The sequence below is a fragment of the Mus musculus genome, chromosome 16, assembly GCF_000001635.26.
Source record: "Mus musculus strain C57BL/6J chromosome 16, GRCm38.p6 C57BL/6J".
Classification (NCBI taxonomy): Eukaryota; Metazoa; Chordata; class Mammalia; order Rodentia; family Muridae; genus Mus; species Mus musculus.
Genome location: NC_000082.6, coordinates 78686139 through 78714099, shown reverse-complemented (window position 1 = coordinate 78714099; position 27961 = coordinate 78686139). Strand labels below are relative to the sequence as shown.

Genomic DNA, 27961 nt, shown 5'->3' with positions numbered 1-27961 from the left:
TAAACACAAAACATATTTCAAAATATGTATGATCAACTATATTTCTTCTAGTTTGCAAGAATACATGAAATTAGTAAATTAATCTAGCATGTCTTTTCATAGGCCAGTGATGCTTTGCTGCAATTAGGCTACTATTTTTAAATCTCATTTATTAATTATTTTTTATTGTAACAAATAAAATATTTCCCTTAGCTGCTAAATTATATGGACTCAAAAAACTCACACAAACTCTTATACTGTCACTTTCTGTGACAGACTTAAAGAATTTTTTTACCTATGTATTTTGAACTATATACTGAATAACTGGCATTTACTCAATATAATATTAAATGTGGTGCATTATTAAATAAAACAATACCTGTGAAATATTTGCCTGCTTATCATTTATACAGAAATCAATAGTGGCTTTTATTTTTAATATTATGATTTAGATTATTAATATTTTTCTGCAGTCTTATGATCTGTCAGCATCCATTTTCTTAATTTAAGTAAAATTGATCTTTATTAAAAGGTTATTCATTGAATGCTATTCAGCAGTTTGGGAAAACTTCCTGGTTGGAGAAAGCAGCTTTCTTCCTGTCATCAAACTAAAAGTGTATGTAAGGAGCTAGGTAAGGCTGCAATGGTGCACATCAGGTCTTTGAGTTTTGACAGCAACACAGACTTATTAAGACTCAGATTCTATCTGCTAAGGAGTCATTCCTATGGGGCGTATGTGTTCCTTTTGCAAATATGGCCTTAAAGAAGAATAAGTTACTAAGGTCAGTATATTAAATTTAATCACTTAACTCATATAACTTAACATGTCTAAGAAACAAATGAATAGACTCAACTGAGGTGTTAATAGCCATAGAAAGTCTGTATTCAGACATTCTATTTTAAAATAGTCAAGACATCTTCTGTCTCTGTCTCTCTGTCTCTGCCTTTGTCTCTCTTTATGTCTGTCTTTCTGTGTATGTGTGCATGCTCACACGCAAGTATATATGTGTCTGTGTCTGTGTGTTTATGTGGAAGCATTCTCCATCTTATAATTTTTTTGAGACAGTGCCTCTCAATGAACATGAAGCTAGACTGGATAGCCCTGTACCTTACCTGTCTCAAATCCTAAGCATAGGGTCTAATGACATCAAAGCCCAATTCCTTATTCTTTCTTATATTTTTGGATGTGAGCCTAGCCTTTAATGGCTGAGCCATCTCTCCAGCCCCCGTATTCTTTCTTAACATAGTATTTTCACTAATGCTATAAAATGTTCATTCATGTATACAGCGCAGTTTGATCATTTTCAATCTTCCCCTTGACTCCTCCCAGATTTCCCCTCCCTACACTTCCCCAGTCAAACCTTCATTCTTGAGCACCAAGCAAATTACTGACTGAGCCATCTCCCCTCCCCACCCCAAATCAGCCTGTTTTTTTTTTTTTTTTAATGACTAGCTTTGTCTTGGGTTTGCCTGTTCCAGTGGAAATAACTGTGATGATAGAATTGTGATTAACAGATAAACAAGAGATGATGAAAATGCATGTCATAAAATTCTCCTTCCCTTTCCCAGGCTGACTTAACTCCCACAGAAACCCGTCACAATGAAGTGCAGGGTAACAAGATGTCTAGATGCATTTGTTGGCAGCAAAGCTTGTGTCTGCTCAGGAGACCCTAAGTAACCCTTCTGTGATGGATCTGAATAAGCCATTATGGCTCTAACTGGTGAATGAGGCATGTCATTACACTGTATTTGTAATAAAAAGAAAGACCCATAAGGACTCTTTGCCTCGAGCCTCCTGGGCTCCTTAAGCATACTCACAGGATAGTTCTTCATAAGAGCAGGAGCAATAAAACTGAAGCCTGACATCTTATCAAGCTTGTTATCAAAATTCCCTGAGGTGGTGACCTTCATTCTCATAGGCTCTGCCTGGAGTTTCCATTAACTCTGGTGTTCATTTCAGCTGAGGCTAAAGGTTTGGGAGACTCATTGTCGCCTATCTGCTTACCTGTGTGACTTCCTGGAGAAAGTCCTAGTCTTCCTCACTTATCTCTATCTGTAGGAGGACCTTTCCCCAGGGTTTAGGGAACCTTTCCTTTCCTCTTAGTGAAATCAAAACGCTGAATTCATCATGGTCATGGTGATGTCGATTGATTATCGACCCTCCCCCGTTTTTTTTATTATTATTATTTTTACAAATAAGGCCCAAGATGGGGTGTGCTAAATTCATCTCTAAGGCCAAGCTGTGGTCTGTATTTGAGAAAGTTCCATACCAAAAGTTGAAACTCTGGAAGAGTAAGGAGTTGTTCTCAAAACACAATTGGATTTTGAGATTTCTCCCTTGATATATATAATTAATATGTGTATTTATCATGTGCTGTCGGTAAGCCCACGGTTTCCTCCTATTGCCCTCGAGACCTCTTCACTAATTTATTATTGGTATGGGGACTCTAAGGAAGCTCCCCACGTGAACAACGAGGAGAAAACCTTCCATAGAGCATCAGGTGAGCTTCTCTTAATCCCCCAAGGAAGTTCTTCAAGTTCACGAGAGAGGAAAACATTGTATTAAACGATTACCTTGCTTAACTGTTAGCACAAAAAATGCTCTCGTGAAAAGTAGATTGATAGGACTAGACACAGAAAGGAAAGAACTCAAGCTGCCGATTAAACACCGGCCTCTGTGCAGACTTATAGAAGCTCACACTGTCTTGCAAACATCGGACGAGGTGAGCTGAGGCGCACTCTACGTCCCATCATGCCTCAGTCAGATTGCGCTGTAAGGTTTCCTTACTCTCGTGTTTCCGTCAAGGCAAGAAGCAAGCTTGTGATGCCACCGCCACATGGCCACTGGACCACACTGTTTGGTTTGGGATAATCCAGAGGGAAGGCTGCCGAGACTGACCTTCTCTTGAAACTGAAAGACTACATTAAAAAGATCAATTACTCTCACGTTGTGAAAGGGTCTCCTGCACCCAGGAAATGTGATGCAATTTGGAAAAATGGGGTCAAAAGCCAATGCTGAAACTCTTATTTTAGCAAGAGCTTTAGATCTTTCGTAAGAAGAAGAAACTGGGTACTTGGAAAAGAAATAGTATGGAGAAAAAAATGTCCTCTCTCTGTCTCTCTCTCTCAGTTTCTCTGTTTCTCTCTCTCTGTTTCTCTCTGTGTGTGTGTGTCTCTCTCTGTCTCTCTCTGTCTCTCTCTGTCTCTCTGTCTCTCTCTCTCTCTCTCTCTCTCTCTCTCTGTCACTCACTAAGGAAAAGAGTTTCTCTTCTCATCTTGTTCAAAAAATCCATCTCACCCCATACAATCACCACACCCAGACACTATTGTGGATGCCAAAAAGTGTTTGCTGACAGGAGCCTGATATAGTTGTCTTCTGAGAGGCTCTGCCAGTGCCTGACAAATACAGAGGTGGATGCTCTCAGCCAACGATTGGACTGAGCTCAGGGTCTCCAATGGAGAGCTGAAGGGGTTTGAAGCCCCATAGGAGGAACAACAATATGAACTAACCAGTACCCCCCAGAGCTCCCAGGAACTAAACCACCAACCAAAGAAAACACATGGTGGGACTCATGGCTCTAGCTGCATATGTAGCAGAGGATGGCCTAGTTGGTCATCAATGGGAGGAGAAACTCTTGGTCCTGTGAAGGTTCTATGCCCAGTATAGGGGAATGCCAGGGCAGGGAAGCAGGAGTGGGTGGGTTGGTGAACAGGGGGAGGGCAGAGGAGATAGGGGTTTCAGACGGGAAATAAGGAAAGGGGATAACACTTGAAATTAAATAAAGGAAATACCTAATAAAAATGAAAAGAAAATCCACTCAGACATAGTGGCGTATGACTCCCAGTATGACCAAGATGGAAGGTGACCAACCATGCTAATTAGGTGCAGGAAAGCAGTCTCTGGCTGACGAAGGTCCACAAAGCAGCTGCAGCACAGCTCGACACAATGCAGCAAAAGAGCCATTTGCCAACATCTGCTGCCCCTGAGAACGCTGATGGCTACTCACGCAGTGCTAGAATATGCGCTGGAGTTAGTCAGTCCTCTCCCGTCCCTGCTGCTGCATCATCTTGGTGTAGCCAGAAATACAGACAGTAAGAGAAAAAGCAAAGGTAGAAATCAAGGTTGGGATAACACAAGATACCAAAATGCCTTCCTGAATCTGTGCTTTAAAAGAAAAGAAACTTGAAGAATATAATAATCACACCATTGAGCTAGACACATGAATTATTGACATAGGGTGACTTAGATGATGGCTGTGACCAACATTTTCTTTAGGAAATATAGAATATCTCTGCTGCAGTAGGACTTAAAGGAACAGTGAGAAACAAAAGATGGGTGAGGACAGTTTCAGTTTCGTGCACTGAATGTTCTGAATACACACGTTATTTTTCATAGGTTTCTCTCAGTATAAAGCACATGTTTTTCATGTTAACAGCAGTTGATAGGGAAACCGCTTCTGCTTTCAAAACACTCAGACTCTGGTCGTTTTCTTTGTGCCTTTTTCCCAACCATTACAGCTAACATTTGGGAAAATGTGTTTAACACAGACAAGAGATAGAGAGAAACAGAGATAGACAGACTATAAGATGGTGGATCTGGAGGAATCTGCCAGACAGGATACAGAATTAAAGGAGAGGGAGAAAGGGGGAAAGACAGAGAGGAAGAGAAAAATATGTTTTGCTTGTAATCTTTTATATTAAATAAAATATTTTATACTATTTATTGTATTTATATTAAACATATTTTATAATTTGGTATACACGCATACTCTTTTAAATTTGACTATAACTCAGATTAAAATCCATCATTGGTGATGCTGTGCACCATTTTAGATCTGAGAGCCTGAGATACCTGACTTCTCAGCGTGCTGTACACAGACCGAATTCCATCTCATCAAGGACCCCATGATAGCCTAAGAGGGCTGTAGGAGACAAACTTCTTACTGCACTTCAATCCACATGGTCTCGTGTTACCTTTAGTAAAAAGTCTCTGACTCTTAATATTTACCAAGAAAACAAAGCAAAACAAGAAGCTTCCAGACATGTTTAACGCTTTACTACAAGTTCTTTCAGTCCCTGAGAGAGGCAACTTTTCACCAATTGTTCATAAAAAAAATTGGCAGCTGGATAAGCAGTATCCCATTGTTTGTGATAAACAGTCTGCTTCTTATGTGGGTTGGACACAGTGACAGGATCCCTGCAGTAACAGGGACATGAACCGGTTCATCCCTACCTGAAACCATCTCACAGTAGATGGAGTTTGGCTCTTCTGTTGCAAATTGATATTAAGATTCACTCAGAGACAAAAAGTCTACATACATCGTTTTATCAGCTCTTTTCTGGCTCTTCAAGAAATAAGGAGGAGATGCTTTCTTTTGGTTCACATTTGAAGGATTCTGTTGATAGAAAGTGGATAAGTAATGGTGGAATGAGCTAGAGACAGTTGGTTCCATTGCACTCATTACGTTGAAGCAGAAAGTGATGAATCCTTGCATTTGACTGGCTGTCTCCTTTTTACTGGCTCCAGGACTCTGCCCCATGGATGGGTGCTGCTCATATTTAGAATGCGGCTTTCCACCTTAATGAACCTAACCTAGAAACTCTCTGACAGACTCAAGTTATTCCCATGGTGACTCAAAATGATGTTAACAATCAAGGCTGACCATCACAGGAGCATTACCTGGCTTTTGTTGTGTTTTATTTTGTGGACAACAACTCAATCACATTTGAACTCCTAACAATGCCTTCTTGAATGAAACATTTTAGTTTTGTGTCTTCTGTGTTTGGGGGTATTTTAAATGAATGTGGTCTATGTTAATGTAAGCTGGGACAGGAAAATCCCTACGGTGTTCATCACCCATCCAAACAAGATACTTAGAATTGGATCAAGTGCCACAGCCTCTCCATCAACACTTCCTATTTTAAAATTGAGGTCCAAAATAAAAACAAGAAGTTCCTACCGTTCCCAGAATATGATTCAGAGATCCAAGATGGATTTTCCAGTCCTGCATTCTCTCAAAAATCAACACAATATCTAAATTTGGCCTTCCTCTTGTTTAGGATCTGGAAACTCAGATGGTTTGCAAGGCTCAATGCATTCAAGCAAAAGATTGTTTCTGGGTCTCATTCATGTTGGAAGTTTCCAGTTATCCCTCTCCACAACTCTAATTTGACAAACATTTCCCCCAATATATGGCCACATTTAGCTTTGAACTTTTACAGGGCATGGGTTAAAATATCCCACAGGAACTATTGAACGAGCCAGTTAACTGTATTCAGGTAGCTCGAGTTAGGCCCAGGGAAACTTGTATAGTCATTGAGCCATGTCAACAGTCAGGCAAGATCCATGACTTCCTGAATGTATCCTTGCTAAACAGACCAAATTTTCTATTTTTCTCATGAGTTCACAGACCATGCGGATATCAGGTAAGACGAACTTAATGCCTTTTGCAGCTGCTGGAATTTTTTTTCCATTCTTCCTTGTGCCAATAATACTGTTTTATAATTATATTTTACAAAATGCTGTCTCAGAGATGTTTTTTGACAGATAAATGACTTCCTTTGGGTTCACATGCCTTGTACTCACATCAAAGGACCGACTCTAATGCACCCATCCTCAAACTCTGTGTTTCCCAACACACTTGAGGCAGGGCATGGGTGATAAGTATAATGTCAGATGGCTTACAATTTCTTTTAATGACCAGCAGTGGGATACTTCTTATTCATATTAAATACATAATAGACCTAGCAGGTGGTCCCGTTTTCATTTCTGATGGATCATAAGAGACTGCAGTATAATGATGTTGTATTCTGTGGTATGTTTCCCCTCAGGCTCTCTAGCCAGAATCAAAAAAAAAAAAAAAAAAATAGGGTTGCTGTGATTTAAAATCCTCCGTGGAAAGATCTTTTCTTTTCTATGAAGTCGGTGTTCGAAGAAAACGGATCATGAATACGTATTGCTGTTTTAGATGTTCTTCTTTGACAAGGGTCTGGATGGATGGTCTGATTACCTAGGAGATGAAAATGAAAAATGAAAACTGATTGACTTATCAAGATGATTGTGAGCTGTGCTTCAAGTGGCAGCTGTGTGGGCCACACATAAAATATGGCCGCTTAAAGCAAGCTGCTTTTTTTTTAATTTGTCATATCTGTAATGATAGCACTTCATAGAGGTCTAGATAAAATGAGATGGTTGTATTTTATTAGAAAATGCAATGTTGAATGATATCCTAATGATTACAGTTGAGAGTGAAAACATTTTAAAGAAGTAATTCTGGCCTGGACACTTGTTTGCACATGTCATGAAAGTGGCTGCATCAATGCTGAAGAAGGCTGGGGCAGAAATCCTATCTCCTCACTCCTTAGTACTAATAGCCCTGCCTGCTGCTGGCTGAGAGTAGACTGGTGGGAAGAAACCTTAATGGATCTTACTGTAAAAGCAGCTACAGCATCTACCCTCTCTGTTCCTCATGTAATTTTTCTATGCTACTAGACAAGACAGACTGCAGATAGAAAAAAAAATAGCTTTATTTTCTGAACTATCCTAAGTTCCTGCTAATAGCCTTTCTTTCCCTAAATTGCCATATCTTCTTGTACACTTTTGTCACTTTGCAATGTCTTTTCATACTCTTCTAACAGTGTATGCCAGGGCTGCTTAAACTCTTCACACTCACAACCCTCTTTCAGAAGAGACATGTTTATGTAATTCAACAAATATGGATTATGTGTACAAATACAACATTCACTGATAATGAACCTTTGTCATACATATAATCTTATACTTGATAAGAAAATTTAAGTACTAATGAGATGTATGCATTGTTTATTTTTATATAATTTATACATTAAAAATCCTGGAATAATACTTGATACTGCATCTTTACTATTTCAATCGTGTGTGTGTGTGTGTGTGTGTGTGTGTGTGTGTGTGTGTGTGTGTGTGCTCGCGCACGCGCAAAATACAATAATAACATATTAGGCAAGATGTGTCCTCTGGTACAACAGTGACTTGACTGTTGTACATACAACCAACTGTTTTCCAATTGAATTTAAAGTCCATCCCACAGGTGAGAAAGAAACTCACATCTGGATCTATAAACCAGGACAAAAACCAAGGACTGGGAGGTCAGAGGCTCTAGAGAAGATCCTCTCACTATTGTTTTGCTACACAGTAATGTTGTCAAGCTGCATTTTAAATAATCATGCTATAGCACATGGATTAGTGCAGCACCTAGCATTCATCAGAGATGTTTCTTACTGTAGTGGCCAGAGGTTAGTACAGAAACCCACAAATGCCAATGACCCAAGATCTGCTTCAACGTAATGAGTGCAATGGGACCAACTGTCTCTAGCTCATTCCACCATGACTTATCCACTTTCTATCAACAGGATCCTTCAAATGTGAACCAAAAGAAAGCATCTCCTCCTTATTTCTTGAAGAGCCAGAAAAAGAGCCAATAAAACGATGTATGTAGACTTTTTGTCTCTGAGTGAATCTTACTTAATATCAATTTGCAACAGAAGAGCCAAACTCCATCTACTGTGAGATGGTTTCAGGTAGGGATGAACCGGTTCATGTCCCTGTTACTGCAGGGATCCTGTCACTGTGTTCAACCCACATAAGAAGCAGACTGTTTATCACAAACAATGGGATACTGCTGACCCGACTGCCAATTTTTTATGAACAATTGGTGCAAAGTTGCCTCTCTCAGGGATGGATAAGAACTTGTAGTAAAGCATTAAACATGTCTGGAAGCTTCTTGTTTTGCTTTGTTTTCTTGGTAAATACTAAGAGTCCCTGTGCAGCGGGATTGGGAAATAAAGTCTGTGGTATTATACATGGTATTGGTACCTTCATAAGGAACAAGGAAAGTCATTCTATCATATGAACACTCAGGAAGAAGACACAATCCAGGAGCAGACACTGGATCTGCTGGCACTTTGATCTTTAACTTACCCATTTCTATAAGAATTAAGTATTGTTAGTTTTGTGACTGTCTATATTAATTTGTTATAACAGCTCAAACTAAGACAATGGTTTAGGGATATTCTACAAAGAGTTACACACACACACACACACACACTTTTTCTTTTACAAGCCGTAACCAAAATAATAATAATAATAATAATAATAATAATAACCTTATAATAATAAAAATGCAACCTTTTTTCTAGGCAATGGAAAGTGTATTGTCAGGGATAGGAGCCTTCCTTTTTGTTTTTCCTCTCATACCTTAAAGTAAGCATAAAACTATTTAACATGTGATCTAGGATAGTTTCTAGAATTAATTGAAAGCAATACAAAAAGAAAAGAAAGAAAGAAACAAAAAGAAAAGAAAGACAACTATAACTTTCCCTGCTTTTCTTTCTTTCCACAGGAACCACCATCCCATGAACACATGACACCATGGGAACTTCCCCGTAGTGCAGATATGGCAGAGTTCGCAACTCATAGAAAAAACGAAAACAAATAAAGAGTGGACCATGGAGTATAGAACATGGGAGGAGGAGATGGTAGCATGTAACATAATGTCACATACCGGAATTTTGTATCACACCATGCTCTTGAAAGGCAGAAGAAAGAATCATAAAGGAGAAATGTTGGGTTTGTGGGAAGAGAATTATGACCAGCAGATGACAAAAGACACTAACAATATTACCCATGATTCCAAATGGCAAGTACCTCTTATAAAGATCAATTTCACTGAGTTAAGCTATAAATTCATTGTAACCCCAATCAAAATGTAAGGTTTTCCTTAAAATTATATTACATGACTCAATTACTTCTGGAAATATATATAAACAAATACTAATCAAGAAAGACTTTCCTTATTAAGAGATGTTGTAAAGTCATAATAAATAGTACAATATTTCTGAAAAAATAAATAATTTATCAATAGAAGGTAATAAACTCTAAAAGTGTGAGAATTGTGTCATATATATAATTACAACACTTGGAAGGAGGAAGCAGAATTGCAAATTTGAGGTCAAAATAAATTATAAAATAACTAAACTACAGGTTTTTAACTAAAGGAAAATCTAAGGGTCTTTGATAAAATCTATGCTAGACTTCTCAAAATGATGCAAAAGCCAAAAATTTATAAATAAGTAATTAGAGGGACTATATAAATATTTTAATTTTGAAGTATTTTATGTATGTTTGACAAACAGAATATTTTAACAATATGTTTGATAAAGGGTTAATATGCACCACATAAAAAGATAATACAGAAACTATGGGAAGTATGGAAGTTTCTCAAAAAGTTAAAAATAAAACTGTCAGCCAACCCATCTTTTTCACCCCTAGGAATATATGAAAAGGATTTAAAATACGCACCTCATGATTGTACCCTAACATTCACATGGTTTTTAATAGTCAAGATGTAGGAATGACCCCAGTGCCCACTAAGATTGGACACATAAAATGTAGCATAGAAATATAATGACGTTGTTTAGCTTGAAAAACAGAACATCGTGCCGTTTATGACAACATGGTTGAACCTGGCAGACATTAGACTAAAAATAAAATAGGGCAGTCCCAGAAAGATAAACACTGCATGCTTTCATGTATAAAAGGTCTCTAGAATAATCAAATATACATGGAAACACGGAGCACAATAATGGTTGCCAAGAACTACAGAGAGGGGTAAATGGAAACCATTCTTTAATAAGTACAAAGTTTCTGTTGCAACAGATAAATATATTCTAGAGATTTGCTACATGGCACAGTGCTCGCAGTTAACTCATCACTGTGCACTTCAGACTTAGTAAGGCAGTAAATTTCATGCTAAAGGTGTCTATTATCATCACATACAGACAAATGCAGTTATAGACATACTAAATTGACACAAAGGGAAATTTAAGAGTCAATATGTTTGTCTAATTCCTTAATTGTGATATTGCTATCATAACTGTATGCATATATCCAGACTCATCAAATTGTATATATTATGTATTTCTATTTCTTTATATGTTATAAAATACATTTTAATAAATCTGGTCCAAGAAGACATCAGAAAAATTCCACCAAATAATAAACAAATAACTAAAGCCAGTCAGCCGGAGAAAGTACCCAGGGAGCTGAAGGGGTTTGCAGCCCCATAGGAGGAACATCAATATGAACTAACCAGTACCCCCAGAGCTCCTTGGAACTATACCACCAATCAAAGAAAACACATGGTGGAACTTGTGGCTCTAACTATATATGTAGCAGAGGATGCCCTCGGTCATCAATGGGAGGAGAGGCCCTTGGTCCTGTGAAGGCTCTATGTCCCAGTATAGGGGAATGCCAGAGCCAGGAAGTGGGAGTGGGTGGGGTGGGGAGCAGGGGAGGAAGGAGGGGATAGGGAATTTTCGGAGGGGAAACTAGGAAAGGGGATAACATTTGAAATGTAAATAAAGATAATATCTAATAAAAAAATTAAAAAAAAGAATAGTACCAACTGGCACAAAATTCCAGAGCAAAACTTACAAGTTTTACCTAACAGTTTATATAGAATATAAAAAGGTAGAATATACGGTCTTTAGGAGATTATCCAAAGGAAATATCAAGATAAATCGCAACAAGATGTGCATATGGTGATGTTTATTCAAACCTTCACTAATAGTGAAAAGGAATTTCACTATTAGTACCATCAACGCAGGGGCTTTGTTGAGTAAGGATATGGGCATCTGCACGGTAGAATATGGTAGAATATCACTACTAAAGTTAGCATTTACTGCATGGTTGTGCACAAGAAATGACATTCAAATTTAAGATAAAAAATTCAACAGGGTAAGAAGACCAGGCATTGTAATAAAATTTATGTTAGTAATTCATGTGAAGGGGCTGCCATTGTAGCTTGGTGGAAAATGCTTACCTATCGTACCAGTGCCCTAGGGTTCTGTCTATGCACCATGAAAATACAAAATTTTATTATGAACATTTTTTCTTACCATGGCTTTAGGGAATAATTTATACATATATATTGACACATACATATATATATTTAAAATTATACATATAAGTTAATATATACATATAATCATATATATGTTCATATATAAGACATGTAGATCATATATTATATACAATAATATATAATTATATATATATATATATATCTTAATTTATTAGAATAAGGCCCAGATTTATACTAACTGAATTCATTTGAGATATAGAAAACTTGCCCATTTGCGGTTCTGTTTCATTTCTGCCCGTTTTATTACTGTCACATACATGTTGCTTCTATAAATTTCATAAACTCAATAACATGTGATACAGACATACCTCAGAAATGTGATTCCAGACCACAGCAATAAAATAAATATTGTAATAAAGCAAGCCACACAATTCCTCTTTGCTTTCCAAGTGCCTATAAAAGTTATAGCTCTGCTGTGCTATATTCTATTAAAGCTCAACTGTGTGATGTCTAAAAAACACACACACCTCAACTGAAAGTTACATCATTATATTTTTTTAAATAATAGCAATCCTGAGGCTTCTTACAATTACTAACAGGAGTAATCTTTTATGCTCATGTAGGATCTTGCCTCACTGTTGATGGCTGCTAGCTGGTAATATGACAATGGTAACTTCATTATTTTAATTTTTAATACTTAAAAATACTCCCTGCATATTTTCATTGTACATGGTACAGGGCTACCTATGGATATTTCTCTGATATCAATGAGACTAAACACTTTTCAAGTGTTTATTAACCATTTTCATTTTTTCTTTTATCGGTTTTTGTTTTTGTTTTTTTTTCTGAGACAGGGTTTCTCTCTGCAGCCCTAGCTGTCCTGGAACTCACTCGGTAGACCAGGCTGGCCTCGAACTCAGAACTCCCCCTGTCTCTGCCTCCCAAGTGCTGGAATTAAAGGCATTCGCCACCATGGCCCAGCTCATTTTTTTTTCTTTTGAGAACTGTCTATTCACCTCACTAATCCATTCACTGATTGAGTTGTTTTTTGAGGGCTTTTTGGTTTAGTTTTTGAGTGAATAGTCTAAATATTAATCTTCTCCTAGATGTATAGATATCAAAGATTTCCCCCAAGTACTTAATGTATGTTAGGCATAGCCTCAAACCCACAACTCTCCATTTTATGATTCTTCCCACCTCCTGTTAAGCTCTTTGCTTCTTTAGTTTCACTTGTTCTTTAATATGAATATATATATATATACGTATATATATATATACACACACACACACACATATATATATAACCACATAAATTAGTAACCATAAAAGATAGTAAACATATATCTTTCTTTCTTAGACTTTTCTAAATTCCCTTAAAATGATAATGCAGTACCATCCATTCACCTGATAATAACATTACTTTTTTACAAATGTAAATGTTTTCATTGTTTATGTATACCACATTTCCGTTATCCACTCCTCTGTTTTAGGGGCCTGTGTTGTAGTGAATGGTCAAGGATCTCTGTGATATATAGACTTGGAATATTTTGGATAAATACCTAAGAGCGGTGTAGCTGGGTCAGAATTAGCTCCATCTTTAGTTTTAAAGATGGACTAGTTTATATTCCCATCAGAAATGAACTAAGGCTTCCCTTTTGTCCATATTTTAACAGAATGTATTTGTTTTCTTTTTATTATTAATTTATGTATTTACATCCCAAATGCTGTCCCCTCCAGGTCCCTCCTCATAGGATTTCACCCCTCATCCCTCTCGCCTCTAAGAGGGTGCTCCCCTGGTTGTCCCCCTACCCTAGTGCACCAAGTCTCTGCAGGACTAGGCACATCCTTTCCCACTGAGGCTTAATGAAATTGTTTCAACTGGGGGTGGGCGTGGGGGGAATTGGAATTTCTGTAGCTTTGATTTCTAGGTCTCTAGTGTCTAGAGAGGTCGAACATTATACTATATGTATTTTGGGCATTTTTATTTCATTTAGAAACTTGCTGTTTATTTCATTAGACGATTGAGTTATTTTATTTCTTTTTTTTTCTTTTTTTTTCCATTTTTTATTAGGTATTTAGCTCATTTACATTTCCAATGCTATACCAAAAGTCCCCCATGCCCACCCACCCCCACTCCCCTACCCACCCACTCCCCCTTTTTGGCCCTGGCGTTCCCCTGTACTGGGGCATACAAAGTTTACGTGTCCAATGGGCCTCTCTTTCCAGTGATGGCCGATTAGGCCATCTTTTGATACATATGCAGCTAGAGTCAAGAGCTCCGGGGTACTGGTTAGTTCATAATGTTGTTGCACCTATAGGGTTGCAGATCCTTTTAGCTCCTTGGGTACTTTCTCTAGCTCCTCCATTGGGAGCCATTATTTTATTTCTTGTTGTTTAGTTTCTGTTGTTTCTTTTTAATGCAATAACATAGTATTCAAACATACCCCAGTATTTCTTTATATTTCTTTGTATGTTGACCATCTATAAGATATACAGCTTACAACTATTTTTCTTTATTACTTCTTCTTCTCTTTATTCAGTTGACTGTTTCCTTTGCTATATGGAAATTTTTAACTTCATAAAGTCCCATTTGTCATTGTTGGCATTATTTCCTGATTAGTCAGAGTAACATTCAGACAGTCCTCACCTGTGCTGCATCTTGAAGCATTTAGGCGACGTTTTTTGCTCTAATAGTTTCATGATTTCAGGGCTTACACTAGACGGTCTGATCCATTTGGGGCTGGTGTTTGTACAGGGTGAGTAAAAGAGCTTCAGTTTCATTCTTCTGGATATAGGGATCCAATTTTACCAGCAACATTTGTTAAAGAAATTATCATTCTTCCAATACATATTTTTGAGAGTGTTGTCCTAAATAAGAGGCAATCGCTAGATAGGTTTGTATCTGACTCGTTTATTTCATTAATCCTGGAGTCTGTTTTCATTCCAGAATCATGCTGCTTTGTGACAATGGCTCTGTAGCATAATCTGAACCTAAGCAAATATCACACCTCAAGCATTATTATTTTTGCTGAGGATTTCTTGACTATACAGAGGGGTGTGTGTGTGTGTGTGTGTGTGTGTGTGTGTGCGCGCGTGTGCGTGTGTGTGTGTGTGTGTGTGTGTGTGTGTGTGTTTTCATGTGAATTTATTTGTGTGTGTGAAAAAATTGTGTTGGTGTTTTGATGGGGATCATATTGAATCTATATATTACGTTTAATAGTGTAGTCATTTTCATAATATTGATTCGTCCTGTCCATGAGCATGGGAAGTCATCACATCTAGTGTCTTCCACAATTTCGTTCTTCAGTGTGGTGTGAGTTGGTGTGGTTTGGTGTAGTGTGGTGTGGTGTGGTGTGGTGTGGTGTGGTGTGGTGTGGTTTGGTTTGGTGTGGCTTGGTGTGGTGTGGTGTGGTGTCGTGTGGTGTGGTTTGGTTTGGTGTGGCTTGGTGTGGTGTGGTATGGTGTGGTGTAGTGTGGTGTGGTTTGGTTTGGTGTGGCTTGGTGTGGTGTGGTGTGGTGTGGTGTAGTGTGGTGTGGTTTGGTTTGGTGTGGCTTGGTGTGGTGTGGTGATTGGTTAGGTTGGGTTGGGTTCAGTTCGATTTTTTTGTGTTACGGTCTTTCACACCCTTAGTTAGGCTTCATGGAGAAAACATTGGGGGAAAAGGGAAAATTGTGAATTGAACTATTTTCTCGATTTCTTTCTTATTACATTTGCTATTAGAATATAAAGAAAGATACTAATATTTTTATTGCATCCTTCCACTTTGTTGATTTGTACCTGCCCTTGGAGTTAGTTTTTGCATTGAGTCTTTAGAGTCTCTTATGTATATAATCAAATAATGTATAAACAAAGATACTTCCTTCTTTACTGTTCATATCTCTTTTGGTTCCTTCTAGGTAAGCTTTCAAGTATTTGGTGGTTTGAGTGAGAATGCCCCCATAAGCTCATGTTTGAATGGTTGGTACCCAGTTGGTGAAACTGTTTGGGAAGAATTAGGTCTGGCTTTGTGGGGAGAGCTTTGAGGTTCCAAAAGTCCACACTATTCCCGGTGTGTCTTTTCCTGGTTTGTGGACATTTCTCAAAAAGAGATCTCTCAGCTACTTCTGCAGCCCCATGCCTACTGCTGCACAGCACTGGTATATTTAAGTTTGTAAGTGTTTGGAGGGTTGTTCTTTTGTTTACCCTGGAGACTAGCTAGGTGCTTTGAGACAGCTGACATTTATAAGACTTAACCTGAGCCCTCCCAGTTATAAGAGCATAGAGACCTCAGCTGTCACTTGTTTCCATGGAAACCCAAATCAGGTTGCCAAAAAAACGAGGTTAGTCACATAGAAATTATATTTTTTAAAAAGAAAGAATCACTGCCCACCACTAACATTATTTGAAATACAGCTTTGTATAAGGCCATTTTCTTTTCTTTTTTTTTTTCATGATTAAATACCTGTTTCCATGGCAGCAGATAAGCAAACAACCAAGACAGAACTGTTCTCAAAAGGTCCTTTGGCAGCACCTACATGCTCCAAACTGACAGTGCTAGTAAAGTCACTGAAGCCAGTACAGTCTGCGGCTGGAAACATGTTTTTGTAATGAAGGATAATGACTGGTTCAACTTACATGCCTCCTGCAAAGAAAGAATACAGCAATTAAATACAGCAATGTGAGAGTTTCACAGTAATAATCATTATTATGATTTGTTAACTCTCCACAATAGAGCTGAGAATATGTATGGCAATTTACATCACTTATTTCCAGTGTTCAATATTATTATGGAGTTGTTGTTCACACAGGAATTGACCAAGAATGGAAGCAAAACACAAGCCGGAATCCTGACTACTCTAGGACTATGGTTTTTCTCTCATCCTTTTCAAAGTGAATACTGGAGCAAGGGGAGAGTAATCCTTTCTGAGCTCCTCCAAGCACAAGAAAGACACACATGGTCATCTTTCCACACGATGCATACAGGTGTGAATCAGGTGAGAGACTCAGCCACCTAAGCAGTATTTCAGGCCCTATTTGTTTTTCTGATCCTATGATAAAAAGACTGCCCAGGCCCCTTTTAAGTCCAAGATTGGGAGCTGACCTCCCAACGCAGCAGTTCTCAGTGGAACTTACGGCACACAAGCATCTTCTTCCCACTCCCTCCTCTCTCCACCAATCACCACCTTATACATAAACCAAAACATCTCAAAGTACAGGATGGAAAAGTGACACAAGAGTCTTCACTGAGCAGAACAAATAGCCTGTCTAATCTCATATTGAAAGAACTAGTTAGATCAAATGAGCAACCCGTCATTACATAAATGCACTAGTTTGTCCTGCAGTGGTACACTTCAAGTTTGCTTGAGAGCATACATTTCTACTGCTTAATTAAGGCATGGCTGACCATACATTCTTCTGAAAAGGAGGCAGAGGAAATAACAATGGTCAGTTATGTTTTATTTTAAACAAATTCAGACAGAGTTAAAAATAAACTTTCCAAAGCTCTGAGGACAGCCTTAATAGAAACTGGATCAAGTTCAACCTTAAAACAGTTGTCTTCCACATTTTTCTCAAAGAAAATGTAAATAGAAAACTGATAGAACAGACAATTTTCTCCAGGCAAAATAAAATGAAGGATTTTCCTGTCAGTATAGGAAGAAAAAGAGGAAACAATTCCCCAAAGAGAAACTTCATGCTCAATCATAATTTATGTCAATATTTTCCTATTGAAGTAGGAATAGAAACCATAGGACAGAAAATTTATGGAGGAGAGAAGCAAGGGCAGTTCTGACATTACAATGAAGGTCTGCTTAACTTCAAACCACTTGGATTCTTTAACGCAGAGTACAATTATGTCTGTTTTAAAGAGCTTAGAAACAAGTATTTGAAGATGTGACCACTATGTTTACTAAAATCACAAGCCCATCTAAACATCAACCATTCTGAGAAACAATACACAGCATAATTCCTTGTGGGATAGAATAATTCTCCAAATGAAACACAACTTAAGTATGTAAATCATTACTGCCAACCTTATGTTCTTCAAGTTTTAGATCTTTAGAAATGTAAAAGAACTTCCAGCCCTCTGTGTTCAGCCATGATTAGAGTCACGATAGCAATCCAAATAAGTCGACATATAATAAACCAAAATCGTCAGTGATCAAAGAAAATGTATCCCAAATGGACCAGCAAAAAATAAATAAATAAATAAAATCTTTAAACATTATTATTATACTTGAAATGTCAGAGCCAAAAATTCAAAATAAAACCAGCCAATACAAGAAGTAGAAGATTAAAAAAAATCCCATAGGAAGAACAACAATATCAACTAACTAGACCCCCCAGAGCTCCCAGGGACTAAGCTACCAACCAAGGAGTACATATGGTTCCATCTGCATATGTAGCAGATGATGGCCTTGCCAGGCATCAATGGGAGGAGAGGTCCTTGGTCCTATGAAGGCTCAATAGATGCTTCAGTGTAGAGAAATTGAGGGCAGGGAGGTGGGAGTGGGTGGATGGGTGGAGGAACACCCTCATAGAAGCAGGGGGAGGGAGGATGGCATAGAAGGTTTCCGGGAGGGGGGAATCAGGGAATCAAGAAAACACTTGAAATGTAAATAAAGAAAATATCAAATTAAAGGGGGGAAAAACCACAAAACTGTACGTATACCTACAAATGTTCAGCTAGCCCAGAAAATAATCATCAAATGCTTCCATTTTCTAGTGAATATTATTTAACAGAAGGTATGAGTATGTGCTTCAGGGGCTGGGGAAATGATCCAGTGGATAAAGCCCTTGCTCACAATCATGGGAACTGGGCTTCGGGTTCCCAGAAACTACCTAACAATCTGGGCAGAAGGGGCAGACCACAAGAAGTCCCAAAATGTGGGAGACAGAGACAGGGAATTCCTGGAGCAAGCTGGCTAGGTAGACTCCTGAACCCCAGGTCCAGCAAGAGACCTTCCCTCAGAGAAAGAAGTGGAGAGCAGTTTAGGACAACATCCAGTATTAACTCAGGTATCTCTATTCACACTCAGGAACACAAAGGGGTATACATAGCCATGTGCATGTCCATCCACACACCCGCAAGCACATACAGTCACGGGGAGCAGCACACACAAGAATAAAAAAAGAAAGAAACAAACAAACCGAATCCCATCCTGACTCTGATGGAAGATGAGGACATTCATAAGTTCGGACATTTTCTGAACATAAAATGGCCTTGTGCTCATGAAGTTATCTACAGCCTCTGCACAAGTTCTCTCAGTGTTTCATCACAAATAAGGGAGTGGCCTATGATGCCCCACCCTTCCCAGAAGGGTTTTAGCAACTAAGTCTTGTGGAGGGTGTCACTTTCTTCAGTCAAGTAGACACAGATTAAATTGCCATTGCGCCAATGAATAACACTCCATCCATACTTGGGCATGCAATTATAATGAAATGCAGTGTGCCACACAAAAAGAAGATGTGAAAGTAAGAAGAGGATTCTTATAGGAGGGAGCCAGGGAAGGGGTGTGAGGGAGGGGAACAGGGAAATGAAATAAGTTTATTATATACATGGGTAAAACCATTAGACGAATAAAAATGTAAAACAAAGTTTAGATTTACTTTGACTGACTACCTACAGGTTGAGTGAGAAAAGTAACATTGGAATTATGTCTAATATATGAGAAATGAAGAGGGGCATATCCCCGGAAAACAAACAAATAAACAAACAAAAACCCTAGGGTTTTTACATTAATTTATTTATTTACACAAAAACGTGCCTTTCCCGTCCCTCTTCACAGAGATCCTTCCCAATCATTACTTCTCTACTACTCTGAGAGGATGGACACCCCGCTTCGTATCCCCCTACCCTGGTAATCAAGTCTCCGCAGGGCTAGGCACACACTGTCTCACTGAGGCCAGACAAGGCAGCCCTATTGGAGAAAGGACAACTACAGTCAGGCTACAACTTTAGGGAGAACTTCTGCTCCAGTTGTTGGAGACCTACCTGGAAACTCATTCAAGCCCGGTTGTGTTTTTTTGGTTGGTGGCTCAGTCTGAGAGCTCCCAGAGGTCCAGGTTAGTTGACTCTGTTGGTCCTCCTATGGGTTCCTATCTTATTCAGGGACTTCAATCCTTCACCAACTCTTCCATATGAGTTCACCACCTCTGTCCAATGTTTGGCTGATGAGTATCTGCATCAGTTGCTGGGTAGAGCCTCTCAGAGGACAACGGCCAAGCTCCTATCTGCAAACATAACCGAGTGTCATTAATAACATCAGGGATGACCTTATAACCAGAAACCTGTTAGGAAATAATTACCAACATTTTTAAATTGTTGGATTAATTCTGTGAGTTGGATTACAATGGACTATTGGGGGAAGGGGTTTGACCTTGGCCTTCTCATTGAGTCATGAAAAGTGCCTGTGACATATCTGTTCAGTGAGTGAAGGCAGCATTTTATCTAGCCTTAAATCTAACTTGGAGAGTCCCAAAATAATGCATTTTTATGATTAAGATAAAAAAGGATCAATCATCTATGCTTTCAAGATATCCAGTTAAAAGTAGATAAACTAAAAAAAAATCAGCAAACCAATTATTTCATTTTACTATATAGTTCAATTTAATTTTGTCCAATTAGCTTTAACTTGAGACCCATGCCATGAGAGGTAACCTATGCCCTACATTACCTGGATGGCCAGGAACTAGAGATTAGATAACCCAGAGAACTAGGGTAGAAACAAGCAGGATGGTGAAAAAATCAATGAAATAATTCCTAATAATACTGTGCTATACTCATAGATCAGGGCCTTGTCCAGTTGTCAACAGAGGCTTCCTCTGGCAGCGTATGGGAGCAGGTGTAGAGACCCACAGTCACACATTATGTAGACATAGTCTGAACAAGAGGTTTCCATCAAGTCCCTCCCCAAAGAGATCTGGGTACCATGCAGAAGAGGAGGAGGAAAGACCGTAGGGGTGGAGGACACCAAAAGAGACTGTCCCACCTATCTCACAAAGCAGAGTTCATATGTGCTTACAGAGACCAAAGTGGTAAATACAGAGCCCACACATGTCTCTGTCAGCCCTTAAGTGTTAGACTGGTGTTTCTGTGAGCCTTTTAACAGTCGGAACATTGTATCTCTTACACTTTGGCCTGCCCTTAGAACTGTTTTCTGCTTATTGGGTAACCTCGTAGAGCCTTGATATGATGGCTTTTGCACATTGTTTTGTCCTGTCTGGTCATTGTCCCTTGGAGGCTTGTTTATTTCTGAAGAGAAACAGAAAGAGTGCATCTGGAGGAGCTGGGAGGATGGAGCTTGGAAGAGTCGAGGGAAGGGAAACTGTGGTCAAGATGTTATTGTATGGGAGAAGAATCTATTTTTAATTAAAAAGAAAAAGCATTTTAAAGCAATTAAATTCTTGCCTAAATGCAACAATACAAATGGGTTCAATACATTTACATTTCTCTAGTACTACTTTACTTCACATTGTTATTTTAAGGAATGTTTTGTTCTTTGTTTCGTATGTATATTTTAAAATACTAGCATGTTCTGCTCTAGTACATTGCATATAAACTAACAACTTAAAAGATGCCACTAAGCACCAGCCTGGTAGTTCAACCTATAATCCCTGTACTAGGGTGTCTGAGAAATAGAATGAATTACTAAGTCAAAGATACTCATTCCTCTTCACAGATTAAAATAGTGTGGGTGGGGAAGACACCAGAGTGGCTACCCTAGATCTCTCTCTTTAAGAAAATAGGAGGGAAATTGGAAGGAGAGTCCTCCACACTCAGTGGAAGGTCCTCCATTACGCAGAGGAAGGTCCTCCATCACTAAGTAGAAGGCCATCCATCATTAGGTTCCTCTCTGCCAGCTCCAGGACAGAACCCGTAATATAGTTTCATATATTAAAATAGTCAAAGGAATTAAAGTTATATCCACCTTTAAAAAATCAGAATTCATTTAGATTTGACATATAATGCCAAAAAATTCTTATTGATGCTATAGTATTGTTGTTTGATATTTTAACAATAAGTTCAGGATTTATTTTTATTACAAAAATCACTTTATTTTAATGAACCTGCAAACAAAAGAATGGCACAACTCTATTAATATAGCCACTCAAATAAATACTTTTCTAGACCCAAAGTCTATTTTAACCAACTTCTCTACAGTTATAATACTTACTCTAAAGCCATAGTGCCCTGCTTCAATTTTAAGCTTTCAGTATTAATTATATTTTCATGCACCTTTATGTACCACAAAAAAAAATTCCAGGATTTAGATTGAGAACTGGGGAAATCTACTTTTTAAACTTATTCTAGAGTGTTCACTAAATAATTGCTTTGTATAAATAGCTAATTTTTACTTTCTCATAAAAGGGTATATATTGTAACTTTCAGCAGAAAAGGAGGACTTCCTAGAATATAATATGCATTAATATCCATTTCTAATGAATATCTGCTTCGTCATCTATGTTGAGAAACCATTAGTTATGTTAGTTACCTGTAAACTTATTAAATGTAGTATTTTATATCAATAACTAACATTGTGAATGGTGTTCTTACTTTAGACTATGCCCTCTTCTTATTTTCTGTTGGCCTTATATCAAAGTTATCATTATATAAATTTGAGTGCAACCACATCATTAGTTACTTCTCGGCTTCTGGGTGATCATAGAGTGGCCTACGCTTCTAATTCATGCAATGGAATGAGATGCCTTATCTTCTGATCTTTAGCTCTAGAAAGTCATCATTGAATCATCAGAATAAAGAAAAGGCAGGCAGAAAATTACCCAGACTACCTCCCTTAAATGGGTTCATTTATGCTCTCAATCCATCAGTTAGAAAAATTTGGGGAATTAATGATTTTTATTTCATCATATTAGCATAATATCCTCTAAAGGAACAACTTAAACAGCTACATCAGGTGTCCACATTGCTGAATGGTATTATTTCCATAAAGCTACAGATAACCTTTTCATGGCTCCAATAAAACTTCCTTTCCCCAAACTGCACCCCTTCCCCCGCATCCTTATAAGGAGATATCACATTTTAAAGTAACATCGTTATTGAATAGGAAGCTTCATGTAGCAAACTTGCTATGCCCATCTAGGTCTTGAATTCTGAGTTTCCAGTAAACCTGAGAGTCTTAACCTGCATAGAAAACACATTGGAAGACCCTGATGTTAAGGTAGCTGTCTACCATGGCCAGATAGCTCTCCGACCTCAGCTCAAAGTGGAGGGCTCCGTTTCTCAGCAGGGCTCCTGCTTCCCCACTGACCTTATCTGGAGAGTTCCTCAAGCACATGTGCCCGACCTTATCTGGAGAATGACCCTGCACAGAGCTTCCTGAAAGCCCTGCAGGATCCAGCACTGACATCCCACTCAGCCTTACCTTCCCCCTTCTGGAGTAAGAAACTGAAAATAAAATCCTCTAAAACTACATCAAGATTCCTCAAGGAGAAGAAGCTATAAAGGATGTCAGTGAGACAAGAATTGCTTTCCGGGTTTCGGAATGCAAAACAGCCTGATTCTGGATAATAGGCTGTTTTCTCTGAACACTAGCCCATGTGCCATCATCTGCACGTCAGTATATCACACTAATAATGCGCTGTAGAAGCTAGGCCTGGCTCTCCCACTCAGCCCCATGCTCCCTGAAATAAGACCCAGACTCAAAATATAGTTACAAATACCTTGTCTATATAGCTAGGGTCTTCTCTGACTAGTGATACTTAAAATAACCTATTTATTCTAATTTAGATTCTGCTGGCTACCTGCATTCAGGTACGATGTGTCCATCTCTGTCACATCTTCCTGGAAAGTCTCCTGCCTGGAACTCTCCCAGAATCCTTTGTGTGCCCCCCCCCCCCGCCATGTTCCATCTCCTATTTCCTGCCTAATCCCTAGGCCATTATACATATTATTGACAGGTACCACATCCATACACATTCTCTCTACAATGCACCATGCTTGTATCATCTTAGCTTAGTTCTTTAGTATAAATACCTCAGTCACTGGAGGACTAGAATCTTAGTGATTAATATAAGGTAGAATGGTTAGAAGACACATAAAGACTCCTGGAAAACTCCTCAAAAAACATCTTGAGCATACCCCCAATTCCTGTGTCTTAGCCACTGTAGCCCCAGTTTAGAACACTACCACTACAGTCTTGGCAGAACTAAGCCAGCCTCTGATGCCAACAATTTAACTGAAGCTTAAGTTCATGAACCAAAGTTCTGAGAATAGCATCTATCTATCATTTCGTTTCAGCTCGGAGCCCGATAGGTCACTCTGAATACACAAGCACCCATTCCATGAAGCACAGAATCCTTCTGTACAAAATTATAAATCAAAATTTCATAGTGGGTGTATACAAAATTACAGGAATTTCTACATCGTTTCCAGACTATAAGCCCTGGTTTTCTGGTACCAAAACAACTCTCTTGTGTTTAGTTTAGCTTCTGTTAAGAGCCACATGCAGCTGTGTCGTTCTACAGTATGATTAAGTCATTTTAAACCTGACACTTGGTCTGGTGAGTCACACGTTATTCTTTTAATACAGGGACACCTGTGTGCTCATTCCTTTTTCTCTTTGCTCCCACAGCCTGTTCTAGGTGCACACTACCATACTAGGTGTTGTAAGATACAGGAGGGTATTAGTTTATTTTTCTCATCTTTATGACGAAATATTTGGCATGAGAAGATTAAGGATTAGGTTTACTAGCTCACAGTTCAAGAGTTTAACATGTCGTGTCAGAGAAATCATGGTGGCAAGAACCTGAAACTCAACCATCACAAGGCAACCACAAGTGGGAATCAGAAAGCAATGGATGCTGGCCCTCGTCTCACTTTCTCACTTTTTACAGAATATGTGGTTTCCAGGCAATAGTCTGCTGCTGCCCACAGTGAGGGTAGATCTTCCCACATTCGTTAGCCCAATGGAGAAGGTCTCTCTCGGACTTGTCCTGAGGATTGTTTCAACCATGATTCTAAATCCCATCAAGTTGACAATCAAAACTAAAAACCATCACAATGGTGAATGAGATCCTGAGCCTATGGGTATCAAGGGATGACTAGCAAAAGAAAGTGATGAGATGCCATCTTTCAGTTAAGAAATGGGACAAATATATTGTAAGCAAATGAACTTACTGAGAGCAAAGGAAGTGCCAGTTTACAGTAATGGAAGAGGGCGTGGCAGAGGTGTCATTTGAAGATAGAATATGCAATCAAAAGTAAAAGTAAAATGTTGACAGAAAAGAGGAAAAGAAAGTAAACTTGGCCAAAAGGAAGAGGACAAGGAAAGGAGGATGTCTTACTCAGGGTTTCTATTCCTGCACAAACATCATGACCAAGAAGCAGGTTGGGGAGGAAAGGGTTTATTCAGCTTACATTTCCATACTGCTGCTCATCACCAAAAGAAGTCAGGACTGGAACTCAGCAGATCAGGGAGCAGGAGCTGATGCAGAGGCCATGGAGGGATGTTCCTTACTGGCTTGATTTCCCCTGGCTTGCTCAGCTTACTTTCTTATAGAACCCAAGACTACTAGCCCAGGGTGGTATCACCCATGATGGGCCCTCCCATCCTTGATCACTAATTGAGAAAATAAATGCCTTGCAGCTGGATCTCATGGAGGCATTTTCACAAGGAAGGCTCCTTTCTTTGTGATAACTCCAGCCTGTGTCAAGTTGACACATGAAACCAGCCAGTACAGAGGGGCTGAGGAAGGAGGCAAGGAGAAAACACTAACTGTGAAGTGTAAAGCTATGGCTGGACAGACTACATGCTGCCTGAAGAGGTGAGGCAAGGGGAAGCCAGAGGACCCCAGTCTGTGAAGGGGTGCTGAGTCTGCAGTCAGTGGGGGTGCAGCACCTCTCCATCACACACTAGGAGACCTTGGAGGTTTATGAAGTTGTGAGAAATAGAGTCCCTAGTCTAAGTTTTCAGAACAAACATTTTTATAACTGGAGGCCAGATGTGCACATTTTGGAGGGGGGGAGGTAGAGTATAATCAATGATAAATAAAGATAGTGACGACAGAAATGGGAAGTTAATGATTTTTGGAGACGCCAAATAGATGGATTTTCTAAATGAAATCAAAATGTAAATTTAATTTTCCTGTGAACAGCTTTTTTCTGAAGTATGTCAAGTCTAAATGAAGTAGAAATTTCCAAACTGTTGTTTACTGATTGTTTCCAGATGTTCCCAGCTTCTATTTTACGTGGGATGATGTGGAGTGTTTAAAAAATAAATGAGGGAGAAGCCAACACTTTCTTCCCTTACTCATCTGTAGCATCATGGCAAATATTAAAATAGTCATTTCCAGCTATTTGGTAACTGGATTAAAATAGATCAAACAGCCCAGAAATAGATCCAGTTGTCATAAAAAACATCTGAATTATTTACAAGAATCAGCAGTGATTATGTCAGGTCACGAGAACAGTGAGAGTATAACAATGTCTATGGACAGTCCCTGATAATTAGGCCAAACATTTTTTTATTAGGCATTTTCCTCGTTTACATTTTCAATTCTATCCCAAACGTCCCCCATACCCACCCACCCCCAATCCCCTACCCACCCACTCCCCCTTTTTGGCCCTGGGGTTCCCCTGTACTGGGGCATATAAAGTTTGCCTGTCCAGTGGGCCTCTCTTTCCAGTGATGGCCGACTAGGCCATCTTTTGATACATATGCAGCTAGAGACAAGAGCTCTGGGGTACTGGTTAGTTCATATTGTTGTTCCAACTATAGGGTTGTAGACCTCTTCAGCTCCTTGGGTACTTTCTCTAGCTCCTCCATTGGGAGCCCTGTGATCCATCCAATAGCTGACTGTGAGCATCCACTTCTGTGTTTGCTAGGCCCCGGCATAGTCTCACAAGAGAGAGCTATATCTGGGTCCTTTCAGCAAAATCTTGCTAGTGTATGCAATGGTGTCAGCATTTGGAAGCTGATTATGGGATGGATCCCTGGATATGGCAATCACTAGATGGTCCATCCTTTCGTCACAGCTCCAAATTTTGTCTCTGTAACTCCTTCCATGGATGTTTTGTTCCCATTTCTAAGAAGGGGCAAAGTGTCCACACTTTGGTCTTTGTCTAGAAAGTAAACCTCAAGTCACTAGAAACGAATTCAAAACAGTCCCTTATAAGACAAACACTGACGTACACTGGAGTCAGTCTCTACATAAAAGACAACACTAGCCCCACACACATATATGTATGCACTTACTCTAAAAAAGGAGTGCTATTTCCCACTATAGCATATCCACAGTTGAATTCTGTGACACTATTGCTAAATATTTATAAACTGTAATAAATTAACTCTAGATTTGAGCATATTCGTCTATGACGTGTGTGTGTGTGTGTGTGTGTATCATGTGCACATGAGTGCATGTGTGTGTGCGTGCTTACAGGCCTATATCTCTTGCAGGCGAATGGGCTCATTCCAAAGATATTCTTTCTCTACTTTTAATTTCCTTTTCTTCTGATGAAATTGCATGGTTTATGAAGTTTATTCACATGCAAACTATAAAACACACATCGACCATTCCCTTAATGAGCGCATACATAAAAAAAAAAAATATTTCAATTTGGCTTCAAAGGTGGCTTTCCTCTTTTAAAGGAATTGCTAAACATGAATATTATGTTAATTCATATAATCTCTTATTTAACAAGTCTTTTGATTAAATGCTTTCATAGTCAAAGAGAAACACAGCCTAATTATATGCTCTGAATACCTTTTCTTACAACCGCAAAAAAATTTTGAGAGAAAATTTTGTTTTATTGATGGGAAAATAAAAGCCATTAAGAGATTAAGTATAAAAGGACTTCACTTTAGCTGAACCCCTTCAATTTTTTTCTCGTGCTTTTTTAAGCATCAATATGAAAGGTCACGAATGGGTGAGCCAAAAGAAAGGCGTAATAGAGACAAAGCAGAATAGGGTGTGTCTTCAGTGGAAGAGATGAAGAAGCATAAACCAAAGGCACAGAGGATTAAAAAAAATGTCTTTTTCCAGACAGAAAGGTGTGTGGTGATGGTAACATCTGCTGGCACTCCTTCTACAATCTGGCTTTGTTTGATGTGAAGGGCAGTGTCCTGGTCTCCTTTCTCCTAGC

The 27961-nt window shown here is 38.8% G+C and overlaps 1 long non-coding RNA gene across 1 annotated transcript; it reads right to left on the bottom strand.

Moving 5' to 3' along the window:
- Positions 1 to 5013: 5013 nt before the first annotated feature.
- On the bottom strand, positions 5014 to 19072 carry 4930570E03Rik (RIKEN cDNA 4930570E03 gene). Its single transcript, NR_167726.1, has 3 exons — positions 19009 to 19072; positions 16322 to 16501; positions 5014 to 6989 (listed from the first exon to the last, which is right to left on the bottom strand). It is a non-coding gene; the product is annotated as an RIKEN cDNA 4930570E03 gene (long non-coding RNA).
- Positions 19073 to 27961: the final 8889 nt, after the last annotated feature.